This window comes from Asterias amurensis, chromosome 3 (genome assembly GCF_032118995.1).
Source record: "Asterias amurensis chromosome 3, ASM3211899v1".
Lineage (NCBI taxonomy): Eukaryota > Metazoa > Echinodermata > Asteroidea > Forcipulatida > Asteriidae > Asterias > Asterias amurensis.
In genome coordinates, this window is record NC_092650.1 from 26,220,268 (window position 1) to 26,238,144 (window position 17,877).

A 17,877-nucleotide genomic window follows, 5' to 3' on the forward strand; every position below is an offset into this window, starting at 1 on the left:
GGGAGATTGCCCGCTCCAGCGCTGCCTTCGTCAGGCAGATGTCCCGGTCTTCTGGAACAAACTCCATATTAATTTAGGGTGTGTATTATTGTACGCATGTCTTCGAGAGGACATGTTATAAGGGTGGTGCTTAAATCTGGGAGGTCCCTTTGTACAAACTTAGAACTGGGTTATATTTTTCAACCAGGGGTTTGCACCCTGGTTTTACGTGACATGTAATGAGCTGTCAGGTTGGCGTAGTGGTATCTTTCCTTTCACCTATAGGACCCCGGTTCGAGTCACACCCTGGGAGCACTTCATGTGGATGTCCCTCTATAGGTCCCTTTGTATACAAACTGGGAAGGATTGGGCTATATCTTCAACCAGGGTTTGATTTCAGGTTTCACGTGACATGTAATTGAGCTGTCAGGTTGGTGCATATATGTGTATATTTCCTTTCGACTCTAGGACCCCGGTTCGAGTCACACAGGGAGCACTATACATGTGAATGTCCCTTAAGAGGTCCCTTTATATACAAACTGGGAAGGATTGGGCTATATCTTCAACCAAGGGACAATTTCATAGCGCTGCTTAAGCAAAAAGTTTTCTTAAGCACGAAAACAGCTTGCTTATTTTACACATGTTACTGGCAAAAATTTAATGACATATACATTGCTTGTGACTGGTATTTAGCTGTTGTTTACTTAGCATAACAATTGGGTGGAGTCTTGGCCGGTATAATCTGGTTTTACTAGGCAAGGATTTTTTTTGCTTAAGCAAAATTTTGTGCTTAAGCAGCTCTATGAAATTGGGCCCTGGGTTTGATTTCAGATTTCACGTGACATATAATTGAGCTGTCAGACTGGTGGATAGTGGTATATTTCCTTTCGACTCTAGGACCCCGGTTCGAAACACGCCGGGAGTACAATGTTTGAATTGGGTTTCCAGCCCCAATCTGAACCTGAGGGTTCCCTGGAATACTTCTCTGGTGGATTTCTCCCACATCTATAACATAAATCTGCATAAATTACAGTGAGAAGTTCGCTTTTCAAGATCCTTGCCCGACAACCAGAAACATGAAAGTTTGATGAAATTAGATTTGTTAAGTTGCTTTCTCCAGAAGACAATCAGAGCATACTGGTCGAAACGTCGGTTGAAACAAACGGTTCTTTTCAGAACCACCCCATCTAATTAGAGATAGTCATTACATGGTGTTAACGCAAACCTTTCCATATCGTATTTCCACCATGCAAAGTTTCAAATCCTACTTAAGTTTGTTAACTAACACAAATAGTAACTGCACGCATCATGCAGCAAGATAATCCAGTACCTCCTGAAGACGACCAGGGCATGATGATCGAAACGTCGAGCCATTACAACTTGTTCTTCTCAGAACCTTTCACAACTCATCAAGAGAGATTTGTATGAACAGGGTGTTTCTGTGAACCCCATCTAATTAAATGCCGAATAAATTCATTTGGCCAAGTAAAGGTTCGAGCAAAAATACATGGTACGAGCAAAAATACACAGCTTGAGTTACGGTAAAAGATATAACAGTCCACAGTTGCAAATAACCTACATTGCATGGAGTGTTTCGTGGCGGAAAACGTCATCTTGAAAAAGTTTTCCTTGGTACACATAGATTTGAGTTCAGCGATTAATATTGCTCTCGCGAGTTCAAAACTTGATGTTTGAGTACAGAGAAAACATAACTGGTTTCACGTTTATTTTCTTGTGAGTCTGAACACCAATTGATCTTTTAAAAATGTCCACACGATTGTTTCTTGTTATAAGTTTGGTCAAACGTGGATCCCCTGGTCTTTGAGTTGACCGTTTACCAAAATATGAGCTTGAGGCTTTGAAGGTAAACTCTTCAAGGTGGCGACGGAAGGGGTATGGCAGACCCCTCCAATCATCCCAGAGGTAGAAGCACTCTAGTAACCCCAACCAAAATATAGCTGCGAACTATTTATTATTGACATAATGTTATCAGTATATTTCCATGTTTTCACACACACATCGTATTATTATAGTGTTCAATACAACTTCTCTTTAGAAATGTCTTTCTCTGCTTCAACGTGTATACACAATATTCATATTTATTGGTTATGGAGAATTAGGTATTCCATTATATTCCGGTGAAGGCAAAAAAAGGGGAACCTGTTTTCCTTTGGCAGCTGTGTGTGTTACTACAATCAACAAACAAAATATATGAATGGGGGAGCAAGTTTGGGGGGACTTAACAAGTCAGGCCGATTACTCTCCCATACAATCAAACCTGTGGCACCCAGGGCTTGTTTTATTTTGTCCTGACATAACAGATTAGCACATTGTACGCCGGCAATGTAAGCAGTCGGTCCCGTTTGAGTTTACGCCTCGGTTTGTTCAGGCTTTTGTCCCCAATACAAGAAATTGGCTAGATTTAGCCAGTTCTTGTCCGCATATTTCTTTGGTTGGGTTGCCTCGCTGCGGGGTGTACAGCTTAGTTTGCCCAACAATGCAATGGATATGTTTACACGACTCTTTAAATCTGCACGTCGTTTGTGTGACCCCCCTCCCATCTTTGTTATAAAGCTTTTTTTTTTAAGAGTGGAATAATAATTTGCTTGAGTTCAAACTCTACTGAGTAATAACAGTGGATGCCGAACAAAGTCTCTACACCAGCGAGTAGATATCTTGCTGTGTTGGGTGCCGATGCAATACTTGCTTCTTCAAAGGGGAGTTGCACTATTCTATCAAACCAATTTCCAAATTCTCACTTATTTGGATTGAAATACAAAATACAGTGCTTGCCATTTTTGCAGCTTTTTGGTGGTAAATTGGTATGTGTTTCTTCAATTCAAGTCAATTTATTCTATACTAATCTTCTCGACATAAAACATTCAAAGAACCACATATAAAGGAAACATTATAGTACTGTTTTAGGTAGTAGTTAAAAAGCAGTACAGTTCTTTTCAGAACTGAGAAGTCTCCCGAACTCAGAAAGTCTACTCCGCGGTAGTAGAATATCATAAAGCGAAACAGTTCTCTGAAGAATAAACTCTACCGGGCAAGTAGATACACACATGGTTTTACCACAAACCAAATATTATTACATATTGATACCTAACCATACAATGCCTCAAATCCCATAAAGTGCGAAGATGGAGTGTTTTTTTTTCAACACTCACTTGAACAAAAAACCAGGTGATGGATTGATGTTCTATCTAGTGGAAATGTAAATAACCCAAGGTTAAGACCTTCCATGTTCGCTCTCCATAAAGGAACAATGCACGTATTTGTAAAGAGATTTTTAAAAAGGCACTCATATGCTGTACTTTCACAGGGTAACATTGTGGTCACTGGGTTTTGTGAAGTACGCCATCACACTTCTTACAACTAGACTTTCCTTGAGCGTAAATGTTGCAGTCTGATTGGCCCTCTATGGTTTGGCTGTGTTTGTTGTCAAGAAGTACATTTAAAAACCGCTGTTTGGTTTTGTTATTACCATGAATCTATGGTTTTACCTTGCCTTTTTTATCAATGGAGTAACAACGGTTCAGTTTTCGTATTGCCTTAACGAAACATAGTATTTGCGGCGTCGGCGTACAAAACCCCCTAACAGTAGTTTGCTTAAAGGAACACGTTGCCTCAGATCGGTCGAGTTGGTCTTTGAAAATGTAACCGTTTGTTATAAAATGCATATGGATAGAAATATGTTGTAAAAGTAGAATACAATGATCCACACAAACATGTCTCGAAGTTGCACGGTTTTTCCTTTTACTTTGCGAACTCACAAGGTCGGCCATTTATGGGTGTCAATCATTTTACTCTCATTGACCGACCGTGTTAGTCGACGAGGTAAAAGGAAAACCGTGCAATTTTGAGACACGTTTGTGTGGATCATTTGCATTTTATAACAAACAGTTTTTAACACGACCGATCCAAGTCAACGTGTTCCTTTAAAGGGAAGGTACACGTTTGGTATAGTTACTCGGAACAAATATTAACTTAAAAACTGACTTGCTAACGAGCATTGGAGAGCTGTTGATAGTATAAAACATTGTGAGAAACAGCCCCTCTGAAGTAGCATAGATTTTGAGAAAGAGGTAAGTTCCCAATAAAAAAATAAGAGACCTCTATAGCCAGAAGTCTTTTATTCCTATCTGAAAGCACACGTCCACAAGGGTGTTTTTTTTGTCATCATTTTCTCGCAACTCCGATGACCAATTGAGCTCAAATTTTCACAGGCTTGTTATTTGATGCTTATGTTTGGATACACCAAGTGAGAAGACTGGTCTTTGACAATTACCAAAGGTGTACCTTCCCTTTAAGAATGTGTCAACTATGCTTGGTTTCTTTAAGTAATGTTATGGGATTTGGCGGGGTTGCTTAGGGATACAATGTTTCACAATGGAGCAATCCATGGTTTCTCTATGGAAGTGGTTTCACGGACAAATGTGTATCTCCTCAAAATCAAAACCAAATAAAAGTGAAGTTTACTTAAGAATGTGCCAACTCTGGTTTATTTATCCTAACAAGGGGATTTGGGTGGGAGTTGCTTAGGGAAACAATATTTTCACGGACAACTTTGTATAGCCTCTAAAGCAAACCCCAAAACAGTAAAGTTTACTTAAGAATGTGCCAACTCTGTTTGGTTTCTTCAAATATGGGTAGGGAAATGGGCGGTGGTTGCTCAGGGATACAATATTTTCACAACTTTGTATCTTCTCAAAACAGAGAGCTCTTGGACATTTTTTTGACATTCCGGGGTAGCTCGTTCTGCACCTGGATTTCCTCAGACCCCAGCAGGGGGAAACTCTAGTTACCTTGTACAATACCTCATCAATGTCACTTCACTGCCAATCAACGATGATTGACAGCTTATAAAGACAACAGACTAATAGGCTTTGGGCCGTACAGGTGTGGCGAGTTTTTACAGGTGTTGGGTACATGGATAGCACCATAATATACCCGTTGTGGGTATCTACAGGGGGGCAAACCAGGGCCGGAGGGGGTGTGCGTGAAGTGGGCTCAAGGTAGCCAGAGGTACATGAATGATACCCGGGGTTACCTGCTGTGATACCCCCACCCCCTGGGATGGGTACATGGTCAAGATGACATTGACAAAAATAAGGTGTTGACTACATGAGGATTAAGACGGTCTTGGGTCATGAATGAAGACAAACGGACCTTACCTCTTCAGCTGTTGGTTGGGGCGGTGCAAGTCTCCGGATCCAAGCATTGCGAATAATGCAGACGAAGGCTCAATCAATCACCATTGGACATGACAGCTAATAATGTCTTAGCTTCTGAAAGTAACTCTGGGAACACAATGCATACAACAAAGGGTGATTTAAGATTCTTTAATGATACACAAAACTTGAACAAGATATTTAAGGGATTAAACCAACTCATTAATAGTGGGCGAGCAATTGTCAAAAAACTTTAAAATAACATCAAGTGCACTACCATATTATTATCCCTGTTAGTTGGGTCTTACCGTCCAAGCCTTAGAGGTTATTGTTAAAGGCAGTGGACACTATTGGTAATTGTCAAAGACTAGCCTTCACAGTTGTTGTATCTCAACATATGCATAAAATAACAAACCTGTGAAAATTTGAGCTCAATCGGTCATCGAAGTTGCGAGATAATAATGAAAGAAAAAACACCTTGTCACACGAAGTTGTGTGCGTTTAGATAGTTGATTTCGAGACCTCAAGTTCTAAATTATGAGGTCTCGAAATCAAGTTCGTGGAAAATTACTTCTTTCTCGGAAACTACGTCACTTCAGAGGGAGCTGTTTCTCACAATGTTTTATACCATCAGCCTCTCCCCATTACTCGTCACCAAGAAAGGTTTGATGCTAATAATTATTTTGAGTAATTACCAATAATGTCCACTGCCTTTAAATCATGTTGAATTCCCTATTTGAAAAATTGTTAGGAAGGATACAACAAAGCAATTGTTAAAGTTTCGACGAAACACAGTGTGTACTTGCTGAGAACACATACAAATTAATAAGTCATGGTACTTTCACACGAATGACGTTTACATTAGCGAAGTGGCAGCGGGTACCAACCGCTATCTCTGGCCGCAGCATTCGTGAACGAACACCAACCCTCAGAAATCTCAGAGACTGCTCGCTCATACATGAATCACTTCTCAGATTCAAATGTAAAAAAAAGAAGTGTTATTCAAAATCTCATTATTACTTTTTGTAGAATTCACCAAACCTAAATGGTCCCAACTTTAGACATTCATAAAACAATATCAAGTATCACAGACCATGTCAGACTATACATTCAGGTGATGTGCTTATTTCACTTATTTGTATGTCTTTTTCTTAATCTTTTGCAATTTTTACTGTCATGCGCCTTCGAACAGGCTGGTCCTGGAGAGAGCGCAATATAAGATCAATAAATTATTATTAATTATTATGTGCTAAGATCGGAGCTAAATTTCATTGTGCTTTTTAAGCTCAAAAAGTAGCTAAGCATGCTTTCCAGAATAAGGTTACCGGAAAAGCTACCGTGTCACAAGTTCAATTTGTGTCTGGTACCCTGCTCATTTCTGCTTAGCAGAAAACTGTTTTCCTGAAGACGATCAGAGCATACTGACCCAAACGTTGAATTTTCAACCTGACCAATTCTTAACAGAATAGACACTATCACGAGATTTTCACATGGTGCTACTAAAAACCTTACCAATACTCCGCCACGAAAATAGGTCCAAATCCTCTTACTGAAAACCGTTAAGCAATACTTTTCTGCTTAAGCAGCTCTATGAAATTGGGACATGTTATTTTGTTTTTTCAGTTTCTGAGATTAGATTGGCTGCCGAAGGATGAGAAACTGGGTACTTTTTCAAATGTCCACAGATTGACATTAAAGGAACATGTTGCCTTGGATCGGACGAGTTGGTCAAAACAAAAGCGTTTGTAACCGTTTTTTATAAAATGCATATGGTTGGAAAGATGTTTTAAAAGTAGAATACAATGATCCACACAAGTTTGCCTCGAAATTGCGTGGTTTTCCTTCTACTGTGCGAACTAACATGGTCGGCCATTTATGGGAGTCAAAATTTTGACCCCCATAAATGGCCGACGTGTTAGTCGACGAGGTAAAAGGAAAACCACGCAATTTCGAGGCATGTTTGTGTGGATCATTGTATTCTACTTTTACAACATCTTTCTACCCATATGCATTTTATAAAAAAAACGGTTACAAACGCTTTTCAAAGACCAACTCGTCCGATCCAAGGCAACGTGTTCCTTTAAACTTACAAGGTTTGAAGATAATAATAGTGGAAAGCTTCCCTTCAAATATTAAAAACTGAGGTGCTGAAGTTTTTGAGAAATGAGTAAAACAAGTCACACAATAATGTTCGTCTCACATGAGACGACAATTATTTTAGCATGTAAAATCCCACTAACCAGTTCTGGTATTATACCATAATCATAGAGCATAACTGGTTAATACGTTTGTACATGCTAAAGTAAAACTGAGACGAAAATTATTTGTTTTACTCATTTCTCAAAAAACTACAGCACCTCAGTAAGTAAAATTTAAAGGGAAGCTTTCTACTATCATAATCGTCAAACTGTGTAAGTTTAATGTAAATATGTGGGCAGTGTGTTTTGTGTGAGGAAAAAGTACATAGACCCTTTAATGCAGTACAATTTCCTGTGACCAGATCAATGTGCTTGCCATAATTAAACCAATAAATATTTTAATAAAAACGACAAATGAAAACAAAGTCAATACCAATATTTCAAAATTGTGCTTTTACAGAGTTTCTTTGGTACTTTGTCCCTTTCCCTTTTACACTTCATTTCCTTCTTCATCTCGCCTCTTCAAAAAATATTAAAATAATAAATGTATCTACCGGACTAGAAGATCGATTTTCAAAATGAAATGAAGCCAAGAACTTTAATTTCATTTTTTTTTTTTTAAATGAGAACTGTGGTAAGGTTACATCAAGGTATACTTAGGGGGTTTGTGGTTGGCCTAGTTGAGAGATATTAATATTCATTGTGGGAATTCTTCAAAGAAATCGGTTTAGCAATAAAATAAAAAGGCAACATCATCACTTTCAAATGACTTCAGATAGTCTTGTTAGGTGAAATCATCCAGTCAGATTCACTTTTTTAATAATTTACTGCAGAAGGAAAAATAAATCGCTGCCAGCTCCCGCCGTCGGAGTGGAGAGGAATAAAGAGAAGGCGAGTTCAACCATATGACTCATTAATTTAAATAAATATCAAATGCCCTTTCATCATTTTTGTTCGGTAACTTTGTGACTAACCGCTATATCAACACCTTCCAGCACACGACTGAGGACCTAGCCGGCAAATAATATAAATCATCAATTTACTCAGTGGCATAATTGAGAAGATTAAACTCAGACTGTTTATTATCTTATCCATTCAGGTATATGATTGTCGGTAGAGTCCGTAAGCGCCAGCTAGTCAAGAGTCTCGACAGGAATCGTGTTCGGGTAGATGGGTCGCTAAGCTCTGTGAGGTAACGGAGCGTAGTACTTGTTTTGATTCTCTGTTGTTGTTGTCTTTTTATCATCCTCCCTTCGTCGTCTCGCGGTCAGGGGAGAGAGGCAATGGATGGAGGGATGAAGAGACATGGGAAGGAGGATGACTGGTTGACCTTGACGATGATTGCACTTTAAGCAGTGATTGGAGATGGAATAATTCAGTTACCAGGAAATGGTTACATAATTAATTTGTTGAATATCATATTCTATAGTGAGTTTGCGGTAGGCCTAATATCATTTCTTTACCATTATTAATTACCATTTGAGATTCAAACCAGTGTTTGAGACAAGGCAAATGTACTGTTATGGTTCCCTACTCCTCGGCGTTTATTTTGAGTATATTTGTCAGAGAAGTGATCCCATTTGCTACTACCTAGCCGTTTTAAATTACCCTTGCAGCGATTCTGACAAACCCCGAACGATTTATATACTTTTTATATATTGCTTATGCCCCAAATTAACAAAATTTAATTGTTAAACTTAACAAAATTGGTTATGGCCACTAGTTTTAGAAGATGACACCGATTACCCGTCGAATGTAAATATTAATAATAATAATATTATTAATACTTAACAACAATTATTTCATTAAGGAAAGGTACACGTTTGGTAATTACTCCAAACAAATATTAAAGGAACACGTTGCATTGGGTCGGTCAAGTTGGTTTTTGAAAAGCGTTTGTAACCGTTGTTATCCAATGCATATGTGTGAATGTGTAAATGTATACATGTAGGTCAGCAATCAAATAAATGTGTGCAAATACAAATAAGTAAAAATGTTAACAACAAGGAAGTTAAAACAAAAATAAATATCGATTAAAGTGCTGAAAACATTATTGTATGGTTATGATGCTAGTATAATACTATCATCGTTTTATAAGACCAGCCTTTCGGCGATATGATAGTCACACTCTCAGTTCCTTTGCAAGCACAAAAATGGTTGACTTATTCAGAAAACATATAGCCCCATTTCTTCTGTAAATATTTAAATCAAGATTACAACCAATGCTCTATAATGTATTTATGTACATCTGCATAGTTCACACGTGTTTACAAACAACTCACAACACGTGTTTGCATTCTCTTTCCCGATCAAACTTTCAGTTTATTGTAAAACACTCGTAAATTATATTTATACAACAATGTGAGGAAAAAATGAGCTCATCTAATAAATGGAGTACCCTGAAGGTGATCCGTATTCAGTGGCTTCCATGGTTGTTTCGTAAAGTTGTCATGGCCGAGCAGTTTAGAGCACCGGATTCAAGCACTGGTGTTTGATCAGCAGGATGTGGGTTCGGATCCCGGTCGTGACGCTTGCTACATAAAAATGGGGAGGTAGTGCTTTCTGCTCTTACCGGCCAGGATTCGAATTGATGATACCCAAGCCTACATTTGTATGGACTGTGAAAGGGGTAACCCTGTTTCAGCTCTAGGAGTAGGTGGCAACGGCCTCTGGAAAAAAATAAGTTTAGCCCACACCTTGAGGTAGCCTTCAGGCCTTTTGTGTCAGGCGACTTGCATAAAAAAGTTAGTGTTTTTTTGAATGATCTCCCCCATCAAGGGAACTTGGCAAACCCCCGCAGAGGGATAAAAACGCCAAGCTGGCAACAGCCAATCTCTCTCGTCCAAACATTGGTATGATTATGAATTTCACTGAATTACACAAATCCAGAAATTGTGATTCAGATTCGGTAACTAGACGACAATACTTATTTTAAGTCATTGTGAAATCAGTGGTATGATTATGATTTACACTGAATTACACAAATCCAGAAATTGTGATTCAGGTTCAGTAAACTAGACGACAATACTTATTTTAAGTCATTGTGAAATCAGTGGTATGATTATGATTTACACTGAATTACACAAATCCAGAAATTGTGATTCAGGTTCAGTAAACTAGACGACAATACTTATTTAAGTCATTGTGAAATCAGTGGTATGATTATGATTTACACTGAATTACACAAATCCAGAAATTGTGATTCAGGTTCAGTAACTAGACGACAATACTTATTTTAAGTCATTGTGAAATCAGTGGTATGATTATGATTTACACTGAATTACACAAATCCAGAAATTGTGATTCAGGTTCAGTAAACTAGACGACAATACTTATTTTAAGTCATTGTGAAATCAGTGGTATGATTATGATTTACACTGAATTACACAAATCCAGAAATTGTGATTCAGATTCGGTAACTAGACGACAATACTTATTTTAAGTCATTGTGAAATCAGTGGTATGATTATGATTTACACTGAATTACACAAATCCAGAAATTGTGATTCAGATTCAGTAACTAGACGACAATACTTATTTTAAGTCATTGTGAAATCAGTGGTATGATTATGATTTACACTGAATTACACAAATCCAGAAATTGTGATTCAGATTCAGTAACTAGACGACAATACTTATTTAAGTCATTGTGAAATCAGTGATTCGAACCCACAATCTTGTGATTGCAAGTCCTGCAATCTAACCCCTTGGCCACGGTGACAGTAAAATCAGTGTGATCCATGGAAAAAAAAATACATCAGAGGGGACATGACCAACATAGGTCGACATGGCTCAGTTGGTAGAGCGCTGGCACCTCAATCCGGAGGTTGCCATTCTAGTAAATGTGACCAACTTTGTGAAAATGAGTCACATGTCGCCCAATGCATTATTAAGTTATGGGCAGTTTAATGTGGAAAATGTATTAAAAAAAAAAAAAAAAAAAAAAAAGTTTTGTGGTCATACTTATGTCTAATTTGTATCCTTTTGCACGAAATGGTAGTTTAAAATATCATTTTACTTGTAATTCGTTTTTCATAAAAAATGGTGTAATGGCTAATTTCAAACGGGAGTAACTCAGCAACGCGATACACCCCAAAGCTTAGACATACACCAAATTACTGCTGCTGATGTGTTCTTTCCAGCCATGCATATAACTCAATTCTTGAAATTGCCTACATGTGACTCATTTTCACAGAGCGGGTCACAAATGTTTCTTTGTTCATCCCAAAATCAAAGATGGGAATAAGGTTTTTGAAATATTACGCTATTGAGTTTTATGGCAATAATCTTGTAAAGGACGGAAACGACATTGCATTTCTCGCAGGTCACCTTCTTCTGTTTATCATAGTTGCTTTGTGCTTAGCTCATTGCGTGTGCTAAATAAGCTCATGAACTTGGACCCTATTATTGTCACATAATCCTCGTCTTATTCTCAAAGATGCTTTCAAAACAGACAATAAGATCACCATGATTTTGTTATCATACAGCACTGCACAATCCCACCGGAGAAGTTATTTTCTGCGAGGTATACCAAGAACTTGATGATTTTGTCCAATACATCTCGAGTTGTCACTTAGTCTGGTCTCCGACTCTCTAGAGGATACAGCAGCAACACCTCATCGATTGGATCCCTCAATAATTTTATCATCCCGTTTATAGTCTGCATTATTATCCATCATTTGTTGCCCCAAACCCCACTTTGCTATGAATTTTATTTTTAATCCCACACCTGGGGCTGTGTATGAAAAAAAATCATCCTCTAAATCAAGTCACAATCACATTTGCAATCCTCCTCGTCCTCATAGCTCAATCCCCCCCCCCCCCCTCCCCCTCCATCGTGGGTGACGACCGTATCCCCTCACCCCCAAAGCCTGTATGCCATATCTTAGTCTCTGCTGCCATATAATTTTTATTTATTTTAATCGAGGCTGTTTTTGTCCCTGGGCAATCCGCTACCCCCAGTGGAAAAAGTGGATCTTGTTTGTGTCTAATACTACCACAAGCCCTGCACGCCGCATTTCCTTCTGCCTCAACAACTCGGCCAGGGTTCACTTCAAAATATCAACATCATTTTTCCCCTATCCTCAAAAAAGAAAAGAAAAAAGAAAAAGAAAAAAAAAAGCAAATCTTGGATGGAAAACTAGGAATAGTCAATCATTGACTTGGCCTGAGGACTGGAATTATGGAAATAGTGGTTGAGATTATCGGAGGAAAGGGTGAGGAAGATGATGAAAATGGAATGAGATTAGGAAAATGTAACAGGCTTACGCACTAATCAACAGGCTTCCGATATATACTCAGTTTCTGAGAGAAAGAAGAAGAAGAATAAAAAAAATGCTAGGGACTCAAAATCTGGGTGCTGTACTTTCTAGTAAAAGCCTGTTGTGTTTTGCTCTCTCAAACACTGTCTTAATTATTTTAAATGGTTGACGTTGGAGCATTACTTAGCGTGGTAAACGGGTATATGGAGGGAAACAGGGGTTTTAATGTTTTAAAACAAAGTACTGGTTTGTTTGAGGAATATATTTATTTTAATCTTCCAGTTTATTATACAACAATTATATGTGATGATATCGTTAGACTAGATGGTCAAATTCCAAGAAAACACCAAAGACAAGAATGTTGTTTCTTTCACTCATAAAATTTACAAATCAAAACTGATAAATAAATGTTGCGGTTGCTATACCTCCAGGAACACGTATATTAACCCACACTTTTCCAAGATAAGTGTGCTGGGTTCTTACTATACCAATCCTAGCACATGGGACAAACGACTCAGTGGACACTATTGATAATTACTCAAAATAATTGAAGCGAAAGAAAAAAATACTTGGTAACGAGCAATTGAGAGAGAGATGCTGATAGTATAAAACATTGCGAGAAACGGCTCATCCTGAAGTAGCAAGTATTCTCACACATATGCATAGAAAATAACAAGTCTGTGAACATTTTGACTAGATTGGTTGCAAGAAAAACATGAACGAAAACCACCCTTGTTGCACTTGTCTGAAGTCTCTAATCATATTTAGTAATAAATTACCTCTTTCTCAAACTTCAGAGGGAGCTGTTTATCACAATGTGTTGTACTATCAAAGCTACCCATTGCTCGCTATCACGTACGTTTTCATTCTTCATTCTAATAATTATTTAGGGTAATTACCAATAGCGTCAAGTGCTTTTAGATAGAAAGTTCATCATTTTGTAGCTTTAGGTTCGCTCTCATCTTAAAGTTAAGTAGCAAACAAATGATTAAATCGTAGCATTCAAGTGAAAACAAGGCATTAACTGTTTGTGTTTATAACAACAGATTTTGCTCACGTTCATCTAGCTTATTTTGATTGCAACAATCGATATAAGAAATGGTATTGAGTCGAGTCTTCAACTCTGACGGCGTTTCAGTTGGAACTATTTTCTGCGGGACTGGTACAAACTTTGCAAGTCAAGACTTATGTATACAAACAAATAGAAACGATTATTTTATTTCTCATACCAATCATGCACTTTGACTTATAAGTTGAATAAAGTAAACAATACATTATTTATTCGAACTAGGAAAAAACCCGACCATCTCAAAAAGACAACCCTAGGAGATAAAATCTACCACGTTTATAGGTTTTTTGTGACTTTATTTTTGCTTGAATTGGCGTTTGCCTCCCCTCAAATCCAGCCCCCTCATCCCCTCAACCCCCTCCCCCACCACCCACCCACTGCGGCATTTGTCCTGAAGCCTGGTCGGTCCCTCTGAAGGGATTAGCCACATAATGTGCCGCTTCAATCACCACTGCCTGCCTACAATTAGATTAGTTTTTCATTACTCCCAACAGGGATAATTGTCTTTGATTCAAATTCCCATTTCCCCTTCACCATGAATAATTTGGGGGCCAAGCCCTGGCAGATTACAGATGGTGTGTTTTTTCCTGTAACCACAGAATGGTGCAACAAGGCACGACTGGTTGGAACACGCCTTTCTCTACCCCATGTCTCTTTTTGTCTCTCTCTCTCTCTACTTTGCTTCTGGTATCAAGATCTTAAGATGTAAAAGATGAAGATGTGGAGATGTATATTCTAGCTGTGTGTATTTTGATGAGGATTTGCTCCTAAAGGCTGAGCCGGTTACTATAGTCCCACCCTTGAGGCAAGCCTGCTGCAACTTGAGCAAACTCATATACCACAAGCTTCATGCTTCCTTAAAAACAGCGCAGTTTGATCTTATCACATAATTGGCTAATATTGGAAAAATATAACCGACGGTTGTTAATTTTTATTGGGTAGGTGGAATTATGACTAAGAAGATGGGAAGTTAGACAAGAAAACAGACGAACAACGACAACAACATATCAACGTTGAGTACTTAATACTCAGCCCGAGAAAGCAGGCCAAGAAATTGTTAGCAAATGAAGCCACCATAATCAGGCCTCAGTGTCTCAGGGCATTCCTTGCCATGCAATTCTGGTCGTACAACCCAGAGAATCATGAATTTACAAGAGCCTTGTTAGCGCTTCTGTTGTAAGCAGGGCCCATGACCATGCGCCAAACTGTTTAAATGTTAGCACAAAACTTGCTTAGCTTGGAAAAGGATGCTTAGCTTAAACAGTTTATCAGCCAATGGTTCATAGAGTTTCCAATGCTGCAACTGGTTCCCAACTCACTTTTGTGAATCAACTTTTTAATCAAAACCTGCATTCATCCACTGTCATATTTTGATGTGAATTTATTGCTGTGAGCAATTCTCAGATTTTGTCTATGTAATTTTGGGTAATTATAGAAATAATCTAAAATTTACTCCATAAAAAGCAACAATGCAAAATGTCCATACAAAAATGGTCTTATTGTCGCCAGCAAAAAAAAAACAAGTCTGCCGCTACTTGCCCAGAGAGCCCAGAGGTATACAGTGTGAGTTTCAAAGACTGCTCCTTCTAAACCATCCGAAAACCATCACTCCGAGAGAGGAAAAAAACTAACCAAACTAGTTGAGGTGTCTCAAGAGACACAATCAAGTATTGCTGATACCTGCGTATGTAAGTTGCATCCCATCTTCCTGTAATGGAACCCCAAACATAAGTAGCTAACACGGCCCAATGATTAATTTCATGAGAAGAAAAACAGGCGCGAGTGTCTGTAAACAACAAGCGCACGATTGTAATCTCATTCGAGACACAGACTGCACATAAACCGCACCAAGCCAGCGATGAGTAACAAAATTACTGCAACCCTTCTCGGATTTAATTCAGTCCCTGATTTCCCAGTAGACGCACATTATATTAGATTCGTTTGCCCAGCTTATTAGAGAGGGGGTTTGTATGCGCGACAAAGTGATCTTTAGGCTGCAAAGTCTTCCATTTCTATCGCTATTTCCCCAAAGACCCGGCGGAATCTGTGTTTTAGGTGTAGCCCGTGCATGTCTTACGCGTTCCTGGAGACATTCTGACATCACATTGGCTTGTTGGCTCTTGTATCCATGGTGTAACACATCTTGGGGACACCCAACCGTTTTGTGATGTCTTAGTTTTGATCTTGGATATAAATGCTTTGCTTTGCTTGACAACAATGAACAGAGCCCTGAAATAAATAAAGCTAGTTACGTAAATGGCCATTATGTAGATTGGTGCAACTGAGCAGAAAGGGGGGAACAGGCTCAAAGCCCGGTTCATACTTCCTGCGAATGCGAATGCATAACGAAGTTTGACGTCACAAAATCGCAACGAAAAAATCACAATGCAGTTGACTTGTGCTCAACTCCTGTGAACATTCGCTGCGAAAACAGTCAGTCAGTGACGTCAACATTCGCTTTGCATTCATAGAAAAAAAAATGAACCGGGCTTTATAGACAATGAATTAATATCTGGACATGTTTCAGACTAAAATGATAACAAATGTGGTTGAAAGCTGTTAAACATTAGCTCTCAACTTTAATTGGTATGCCGGTGTTGTGAATGAGGACCATATCTGTGATCGTCCTACAACTGTGATCGTCGCTAGCTTACCACGTAAGCTATAATATAAATATATATATTTAAAGAGATCATGTTAAACTACTCAGTGAGTCTAGTATTAAGGGTATGTGGAGCATTAGCTGAGGTGCCAATCCAACTGGAATTAATATTAGCGCAATAATGACGGAGCTAAAGCCGGCAATCTGTACACCCCTTTTCTTCTCACACGACAGGGTGTCACTACACTTTCAAGACCCTGTTCCAATTTCTCTAATCAGATATAGGTATAATACACAAGTGTGTGTGGCTCATGGTATGGTGTGGGTGAAGAAGTGAGGGGGGAGGGGGGTGCGTATCATCATAAGATGTTAAGAGGCCATACGCCAATAAATTACATTTCCAGATTAACTGGCTGGGATGGTAGTAAGTTTCCTCTGCTGACTGGATTAAAATCACTCAGGTGAAAGGTTCCTCTCCACCAGTCCTTATTTTTCTTGCATTCTCTGCACGTCTAAAAGTAGTTCCATACCCTGTCCATGGATGAGGGAACTATTTCTCCACACTCTGCCCATCTACCCCATGTCTCTCAATATTTCCTTTTCCTACCCATTTGTTTCTTCCTAAAGCCGTAATCCCACTGCACAAACATAGGTTCTGTGCGGTTCCAACAACCATAGGAGATTCCCCGACTCAAACTAGAGACCACACCTATTGGGAAATCATACTTTGGATGACCGTTCGGTTAGAATTTAAGCACTTTAAAGCCATTATACACTTTCGGAACAGACACAAATAACTTAAAGGGTTTACAGAAGGTCATGGTGAAAGACTTCTCTTGAAATGTTATTCCATGAAATTCTTTACTTTTTGAGAAAACATTAAAACAATAAAAATTATCAATTCTTGTTGTCGAGAATTACGGATTTATTTTAAACACATGTCACGACACGGCGAAACGTGCGGAAATAAGGGTGGGTTTTCCCGTTAATTTCTCCCGACTCCAATGACCGATTGGGCTAAACTTTCACAGGTTTGTTGTTTTATATAGAAGTTGTGATACACGAAGTGTGGGCCTTTGGAGAACACTGTCTGCCGAAAGTGTTCAATGGCTTTAATACTGGACACTGTTGGTAATTGTCAAAGACCAGTCCTCTCACTTGGTGTATCTCAACATATGCACAAAATAACAAACCTGTGAAAATTTGAACTCATTGGTCGTCGAGGTGGCGAGATATCAAAAAAAAAAACGAACACCCTTGTCACACGAAGTTGTGTGCTTTTAGATGGTTGATTTCGAGACCTCAAATTCTAAATCTGAGGTCTCGAAATCAAATTCGTGGAAAATTACTTCTTTCTCGAAAACAACGTTACTTCACATGGAGCTGTTACTCACAATGTTTTATACTATTAACATCTCCCCATCAAGAAAGGTTTTATGATAATAATTATTTTGAGTAATTCCCAATAGTGTCCACTGCCTTTAGTGATCGTCAGTATTGGTGTGTAGCTCAGGGATGCAGATCATTTCGAGAATGGACTGAGGCGCAGGCAGAGAGGCTGGGATGTTTTTGATTGTACAGGTGTCTGGATAGCACGATGAGTGGATATGATCTAATTTAAGGCTGATGCATGCCGTGATTTGCCGCCATTAAA

At 38.7% G+C, this 17,877-nt stretch overlaps 1 long non-coding RNA gene across 1 annotated transcript in view; it reads right to left on the reverse strand.

Moving 5' to 3' along the window:
- Positions 1-5,192: 5,192 nt before the first annotated feature.
- The window catches only part of LOC139934459 (uncharacterized), a 50,298-nt gene continuing 37,613 nt past the window's right edge, over positions 5,193-17,877 (reverse strand). The window contains exon 3 of the long non-coding RNA XR_011785709.1: positions 5,193-5,282. This is a non-coding gene — a long non-coding RNA (uncharacterized lncRNA). The remainder of the gene's footprint in view (positions 5,283-17,877) is intronic.